The sequence below is a fragment of the Somniosus microcephalus genome, unplaced genomic scaffold (assembly GCF_052327205.1).
Source record: "Somniosus microcephalus isolate GS21.2 unplaced genomic scaffold, FLI_Smic_1.0 unresolved_chr6, whole genome shotgun sequence".
NCBI lineage: Eukaryota > Metazoa > Chordata > Chondrichthyes > Squaliformes > Somniosidae > Somniosus > Somniosus microcephalus.
Window position 1 is genome coordinate 38,661,951 of NW_028225184.1, and position 8,737 is coordinate 38,670,687.

Consider the following 8,737-nt stretch of genomic DNA (forward strand, 5'->3'; position numbering starts at 1 on the left):
TATAGAGTTCTCTTTGAGATACAGTTTGCGATCTTCCAGGGACATCTCCCTGAACCCTCTGCACGTCTTTAATGGATGGGGCTTGTTGTGGATGGGGAATTGTTTGCTCATATCCTCAGATATCTTCTGATCCCTTGTGTTCTCAGTTGAAGACACTTGCATTTTGTGGACAGATATTGGTGTCTTTCCATGTCTGTCAAACTTATCTCTTCTGGCAAGTGCCGTGTGGGTGGAGAAAAGGTTGAAGCTGGGGTCGTTCCTGGCTTTGGCATCTTTATGGATGAAGTTGGCAAACACGGAGAATGGAGGGAACGTAACGTCATGCTTTAGCTTGAACGCTGACCCGAACGATATCCACTTCTCCTGCAGATTGAATGGAAGCTTCTGAACGATGGGACTTACCCCTCTGGAAGTGTCTAAGTACGATACACCGGGTAGGTAGCCGCCCTGCATTGCTGCTTCGAGTTCCGGCAGCAGATCTCCAAGGTTGCGGAGCTTCTGGGGTTCCTTATTTGTCAACTTCGGAAAGTTCTCTAACCTGTCATAGAGAGCCCTTGTAATGGCTTCGGGCGAGCCGTAGCTTTCTTCCAGCCTCGCCCAAGCCTTCTTCAACCCCTCTGGCAGCTGTCCCACTTTGGCTGCTTTTATCCTGCTTGCCTGTCCAGTGGACTCTGGGCTGAGCCATTTGATAAGGAGGTCGAGCTTTTCTCCTGCCGACAGGTCTATGCCCGATATGGCACCGTGGAAGGAGAACATCCACGCCCGATAATTCTCTGGCCTGTCATCAAACGTGGTTTACCCTGTTTCCACCAGCTGGCTGCGTGCAAGATATTTGGCAAGGTCTTAGGTGGTGGGGCCTGTGCCAGGGTTGCCTTGAATAGGGGCTCTGATGGTGTCTCAAGGAAATGAAAGGGGTTTTGCTGCTGACTTTCTCTCTTCAGCGTTCTATTCCTCTGCACCGTGTCTTCTGTTTTGCAGCAGAGGATCCTGCGGCTTGAGGCACACTGTCTATTTTGACCTTGGTTGGTGAATTGGGGCATGTTATATGAAGTGATTGCGTCTGTAGAGATGTGCGGGTCTTCATCCCTCTCTCTCGTAAACTGTTTGTCGGCTTGGTCACTCACGTAATCTCTGGTGCACTGTCATTGACTCTGCCACGGAACAGCATTGGTTGGTTAGCTGTCTCGGGATCAGCTTCCTCTAAAATTGCCTCGAATACTTGTGCCTCAGCTAATGCAGCATCTATCTCTTTTTCTTGCTGCAGAGCATCTAATGGGTCTTGGAGACGGGCCTGTTCAGCCTGGCGTCCAACCTGGTGACGGGCCTGGTCAGCTAGGATTTCAGCTTGGAAACAGGCCTGTTCAGCTTGGCAACGGGCCTGTTCAGCTTGGAGATGGGCCTGGTCAGCTTGGAGTTCATCTTTGAGACGGGCCTCTTCTACTTTTATTTCTATTTCTCTGTCAGCATGCGCAGCTCTGGCTTACGCTGCTTCTAGCTTAGCCCGTGCTTTGGCAATGGCCATGCTTACCCTAGAACCACCTGATGACCGTGAACCAGCTTGCGATCTAGAACCAGCTGATGACTGTGAACCAACTGAGAACCATGAACCAGCTTGCGATATTTAGTAACTGGAGCTTTTAAACCGATTGTCACATTCTACAGTTTCATCTAACTGTTTAAAGTCTTCTACTCGCTGAGTATCATTTTCGGTATTATCTTCTGATATGTTAATGTGAGGTAAGTGTGGTGTACAAGGGGAAGACTTATCTGGCTCTGTCGTGAAGGCCTACTCTGATTTCCTGCAGCTCCGCTCTTCACAGCTAGCCGTATTGCTGTCTTTTTATGTACTGGTCTCGCTAGACGTGCTCCTATCTAGTTCTGCAGCCAGCTAAACACTTATTCAAATAATTCCTCGAGAGTGTGACACCATCCACTTTGGAACAAAGTAAGATAGCTCTGAGTATTTTTTAAATAATGGGGATCTATTAACTGCTGAGGAGCAAAGATGTTCATGAGCCCAGTTCACAAATTTTTATTAGCTGGTAGACATGGAGCAAAATTCATTTGATGAAGTCTCGTATAAGGGACTTTTAGCTAAATTTGAAACGCATTTAAGTTAAGGCAAATTATTGACCTGGTTAGGAACTTGGCTGCACAACAGGAGACAACGTTTATGGATAATGATCAGGTACATTAATTGACAGCATATGACGAGTGGCGTCTCTGAGAGATCACTTTTGGGGCCTCAACTATTCACCTATTTCATTAACGGCTTGCTTGATGGGATTGAGAGACACACACATCCAAGTTTGACGATGACAAAAAAGATAGGCGGCATTATAAGCAGTTTAGATGGAAGCAAGAAATTTGACCAGATATTGATAGATTAAGTGAATGGGCAAATCTTTGGCAAATTTAATTAAGTATTAGGAAGTATGACGTCACCAACTACGGATCAAATAGGGGCGTTTAGAATACACTCTATATAATGATAAGCTGGAAACAGTTGAGATCCACATAGACTTAAGGTTCCATGTACATATATCATTAAATGGTTATGGGCAGGTACAGAAAAGATTCAAAAAGGCTAATTGAATGGTGACATTCATATCTGTAGGATTACAATATAAGAGGGAGAAATCATGCACTGGTTAGACCACACCTGCAGTAGTGTGTTCAGCTCTGGGCATCACACCTTAGGAATGGTTGTATTAGGTATAAAAAGTGAAGCATAGATTTACCAGAAGGATACATAGAATCCAAGGGACAAATTACAATGGGAGGTTGCACAAACTAGGGTTATATTCCCTGGAATTTAAAAGTTTAAGTGGTGATTTCATTGAAGTATTCACGATATTAAGTGGAACTGATCGTGTTGAAAGATCCAGCTTGTTCGCAATGAATTCTGGGATACTTGACTATTGTCACACCTCTTTACCCATAGTGTAGGTTTAGCTGACTGAAGCTCATTTGCAGACTGCCACTTTACTTAACAAATTTGGAATGCTTTTTTTCGCAGCCTTAGTAGAACCATTTTCTAAGCACGGCCTGCCCTCCCAGGAGATGAGGGGACAATTAACCACCAACATTTTTCCAGTTACAGGGTACATGAATCACTGCGGCCTTGTAGCCATCCTGCTTGGTCGACAGTTAAGGATAAACATGTTTTCTCAAACTATAATCTATACTGGCAATGGGGAAGAGATAACAGCAGGAATGTGGGGAGTAGGATGAAACGACTAACATCTGTGACTGGCATGGTCAGAGGGTACCTGAGTTCAAGGGGTGGGCCCGACAGTTGAGTGACTAACCACATAAAACAATAAAGAATAGCTGTTGTGACACTGTTTGTACGTGTACGCCCCATTATGTAGTAGGTGGTCATTGCTTAAATAATTGTACAACTTGAATGAACAACTCCTTGTGCTCCCAGCGTGCACCCCTAGCTTGAGGAAGTTGAGTGGCTCTCCGTTGTGCGCAAGTCTTTTGGTTGTTTTAATAAATTCTTTAAATGTCCTCAATTCCGTCTCGGTCTGGAGTTTCTCCAAATTCGAATCTAACAGTTGGTGTCGGAAGTGGGATACTGCAGGTAAGGACCATGGGAGTTAAACGACACTGGAATTGACGGCTGAAGCGAGAACCGTGTCGTGTCCTAAGGGAAGAAGCCACATTAAGTATTTTAGGAGGAACAAGGACTCGCTCGTTCACCAGTGTGGCTAAAATCGTGTATGGGCCAGTCAGTATTAAATTACCCACATAGTAAATTATTCCTCATGGAGACCGCGGACTGACAGAATCGATTAGACATAAGTGTGTATTTCTGATTTAGAGTATAAGGTGATACGTTTGTGCCGATAAAGTATAAGATAGATTATAACAATATACGTAACAGTTAATACGGGACACATGGGTGATGAGGGGAGACTTCTTTCACCGGACGTTCCAGCTATGGCCACCAGTGTCACTGTCGTACAACGGGTCCGAGAGGCTAATTTGAAATTTCAAAGTGGGATGATTAAAAATGGGTGGAAAGAAACAAGCCCATTAGTTGACCAAATAAAGTGGTGGGAGGAACAATGGACGCCAAACAAGCTAATTATGGGGCGGTTTTTTGTGCTAGTTGGATGGATCAAATGGGACCCATAATCATGGACAAGGGGGGGGAGACTGGCCCCGTTACAATAATTCTTGAGACCCGTGCGGGAGGCTAAAGTCCAATTCAGTAGTCTCCTGCACCTCAAGCCACCAGGGACTGAGAATTTGGACGACATAAAAAGCTGAGGTGAAATTGTCGAGGCTCTACAAAAGGAGACTCGAGACATGTCGTCCTTACATCCCAGGCCCCCATCTGGGACCGTAGAGTTTCAACGAGTCGAGGCCACCCAACCCACGTGCCCTGCCGAATACAGTCATATCTACCCGCCGTTACTTCTTCAGTCTGGGGCTGTAAAATCAAATTCCATGGCCCCCGTCTGAGTTAATCAGACGGTAGGAGCCCAAAACCCAGAGATCGGTGGATGAGGTACGATGGACGAGGCACAGTCTTTTATGCCCCAGGAGAGGTCCAGCGTCACCTTTCTCATTCCCGACCTCAAAAGGCACAATCCTAATGTAGAAGTATGGGCAAAAATGCAAAGTGCTGCTCAGCACTTTAATTTGTCGAAACAAGACATCAAAGCTATTATCGACGTGAAATGCCCCTCTATGGTTTATGGGGCGTTGGGACACCATGCCCTAAATGCCCCAGCCACAGCGGCGGAGTATGAGATCCAATTCGATGGTTTGAAAAGTTGGATCCAGTTCAGACTGGGCAAATGCACCGCTATCTGGATGGGGCTCACCGCCCTGCAACAGAGTCCCGGGGAAAACCTCAATGTGTACATTGATCGAGTAATCGAGTAGTATGAACATTGGGGCCAGACAAATGACATTCCCACTAATCACGACGACCCACGGTTTGTAGATAGTCTACTCCAGGGATTGGAAAAGCCCTACCAAACTGCCCTCCGAATGGGGGCCAGCCCCCAGGCCACGGAAGCTGCAATCTGGAAGTGGGCTGGTCGACTTTTTGGGCTCCACCAGGCGGAAATGATGCCACCAGTCAAGCTCCCACCCACAATTATCTGCCATGGTCCACCATAGCTTCCCCGGGCATTAAAACCGAGCCTGTAGCAGTCATACAAGAGGCTCGACTCTGTTACAATTGTAACACACCGGGCCACGTGGCTACAGATTGCACCCAGCCGAGAGTTAAGTGTAACAATTGCGGGCGGACAGGGCATCAAAATGCCAACTGTTATGAACAGGGTGGAGGTAAACAGGGGCAGGGACCGACCCGACCCGCTTCAGGCCCTCAGCGACAAACGAAGAGAGGCTTGTCAAACCAAGAGATGGAGGCGCTCCGAGCCTTCCTCGCCAGCTATTAGGATTAGCCAGTCTCCATGGTCGGGGAGCAGGGGTCCACACGCCCGTCTCTAAATGTACAGTTAGGAGGCCGACAATACTGTGCCATTTTAGGCACGGGGGCCTCGGTGTCGATAACTAACACAGAATTTCCCACCTTAGATCAAAGCATTCCGATAACTGGCGTTAGTGGAGAAAGGGTGATCTTCCATCGGAGTGTTCCACTTCCCTTGCAGCTGTCACCAGGAAGTCATACCTGGTGGATCACCCTGTGGGTAGGTCCTAACGGTGAGGGCCTGCTCTTAGGTATGGATATTCTCCATTAGATAGAGGCAGATATGCTCCTAAGGGATCATCCATGGACTTAGGGGGGCCCCGAGTGGGGAGATTTCCCTTCCAGGAATATAAATCCCGACAATGCAGAGTACAAGCCCTCTGGCCGGTAAAGCGCGCATGGATAGAGGAAGGACCATGGGGGAGAGTTTGTGAGGTTTACCCTCTTGCATGGGCCAGCCACAAATTAGACTGTGGTAGAGCGGAGATGGACCCAGTGCGGGTCCACGGACCCTAACCCGAGACCCACCGACAATACCCCCTCCAATCAGAAGCACATAGTAGTAGACTTATTAGAAACTGGTATAGTGACAAAGACATGCTCCCGTACCAACTTCCCGGTATGGCCAGTGCAGAAGCCAGATGGATCCTGGAGAATGACCATTGATTATACAGCACTGAAACGGGTCACTCCCAAGCTCCATGCCTTAGTGGCGAAACCTGCCACTATTTTAAACGGCCTCCACAAAGCCCTGTCCATATTCACGGCACTGGACATCCAAAACGGACTTATGACATGTCCTTTGGATCCCGGATCCCAACAGCACTTCGCTTTCACTGTTCGATCCACCCAGCATACTTGGACCCAGTTGCCTCAGCGATTTCACAATGCCCCTACTATTTTTCACAAGACCTGGAAAAGGCTCTCCAGCCAGCATTAGCAGATAGCCAAATGCAAGATTCAGCCTGCCTTCAATATGTAGATGACATTCTGATTGGCAGTCCCTCGCCCTCAGCTCATCTGGCCGCCATGACGTGTGTCCTGGAGACTTTAGTTCAAGGGGGGTAAAACTGAATCCGATCAAAGCTCAAATTGGGCTTCCTCGGGTTACCTTCCTGGGTCAGATCATCTCCCCAGAGGGTAGGACCTGACCCCGAGAGGGTTCAAGCACTCTTGCAGATGCCGTGACCCGTCACTGTCTCTGGCCTGCGAAGCATGATGGGATTGTTTCAATATTGCTGCACCTACGTAACCGACTTCACCTAATTGGCAAGCCCAGTAAACAACCTCCTAAAGGGAGGGCCTCGGGAGAGGCAAGGTTAACTTGGACACCAGAGGCAATTGAAGCATTTGAGATGGTCAAAATCACTTTGGCCAACGCACCTGCCCTAGGTCTCCCAGTCCCAGCTAAATCATTCCACCTGTGGAATTGGGTGGGCAATCGGGCGTATAGTGCGGTAGTGGGACAATCACGGAATGATCAAATACGACCAGCAGGATATTACTCGTGCCCGGTACCAGTCTCCATGATGGGACAGGCCCCGTGCCTGGTGCCCACTGATTGTGCAGCCTGGGCGGTAGATTCAATAGAGTCTATGGCAGGTCCCGGGAAGGTAATCTTTCATAGCCGCCACAGCCTCGTGAAAGTTCTTGCAGGCAGCCTGGATACTATTTCCGAACAGAGACGTGCAAAATGGAAGGCTTGTTTTTTGGGTAGGGGGTTTCGGCTCGAGGTGTTAACAAACCCTCGAATGAACCCTGCATCCTTCCTAATCGACGAAGGGACCCCCCATGATTGCACCACTATCTTACATCTCGATAGTCAGGGACCCAACCTAACCGAACCCATTGCCGTGGCCTGCCTAGAGATGTACGTGGATGGGTCCAGGAATAGGTCAGTTCAGAGAGCATTAGATGGAAGATAACAATGTGCCATCTATGCTCAGAATTTTATTACCACAATTCTCAAATATTTGCCTATGGAAATGATTATCTTTCTTGCTTTCTACCGTTGTTTCTTTCTTCCCTCAGGCTCGTTTTCACCGCTCTCACTGACTTTCTGCCACTAGTTCTCCCTAGCGGCGGTGGCAGACCTGAGTGGACCGAGGCAGCGGCGGTGATTAAAAGAGGGGGAGAGGCGCAGGTAGGCCCCACAGCGGCGGCAGCGGCGGATCTGAGTGGCGCGAGTCAGCGGCAGTGATTTAAAGAGATGGAGAGGCGCAGGTAGGCCACACAGCTGCGGCGGCGGCGGACCTGAGTGAAGTGAGGCAGTGGCAGAGACAGTGTGACATCACCAGAAAGCATGTAAGTTTTTTCAAACTTAAATTTGTGGTTTATAGTTTATAGGTTGTCTGTGGTAGAGTGGGGCCTGCTGGTAAACCACGGACCTTAAGTATATCATTTATTTGTATTGGAGTTGGTACGATTGATTTGATCTAATTTAATTTGAATTAATTAAAGGGTAATTCATTACAGGGCTGCTCGGCCCCGTGAAATGCTCCTCCTGCGCTATGTGTGAAATCAGGGACACTTCCTGTGTCCCTGCCGACCATGAGTGTGGGAAGTGCATAAAGTTGCAGCTACTGACAGACAGCATTGTGGCGCTGGAGCTGCGAGTGCATGCATACTGGAGCATTTGCAATGCTGAGGAGGTAGTGCATAATACGTTTAGGGAGTTGGTCACACCGCAGGTAAAGGCTGAACAGGCATAAAGAGAATGGGTGACCACCAATCAGAGTGGTAGGCGCAAGCAGGTAGTGCAGGGGTCCCCTGTGGCTATCAACCTCTGAAACATTAATACCGCTTTGGATATTGGTGAGGGAGATGGCTTATCAGTGGAAGGTAGCAGCAGCCCACATCCTGGCACCGTGGGAGGTTCTGCTGCACAGGACGGGAGAAAAAAGAATGGGAGATCTATAGTAATAGGGGATTCTATTGTAAGGGGAAGAGATTGGCGTTTTTGTGTCCGCAAACTAGACACCAGGATGGTATGTTGCCTCCCTGGTGCGAGGGTCAAGAATGTCTCAGACCGGCTGCAGAACATTTTGGAAGGGGAGGGTGAACAGCCAGTTGTCGTGGTGCGTATAGTTACAAACAATATAGGTGAAAAACGGGATGAGGTCCTAAAAGCTGAATATAGGGAGTTAGAATGTAAATTAAAAGTAGGACCTCAAAGGTAGAAATCTCAGGATTGCTACCAGTGCCAAGTGCAAGTCAGAGTAGAAATAGAAGGATATTTCAGATGAATATGTGGCTGGAGGAATGGGGCAAGTGAGAGGG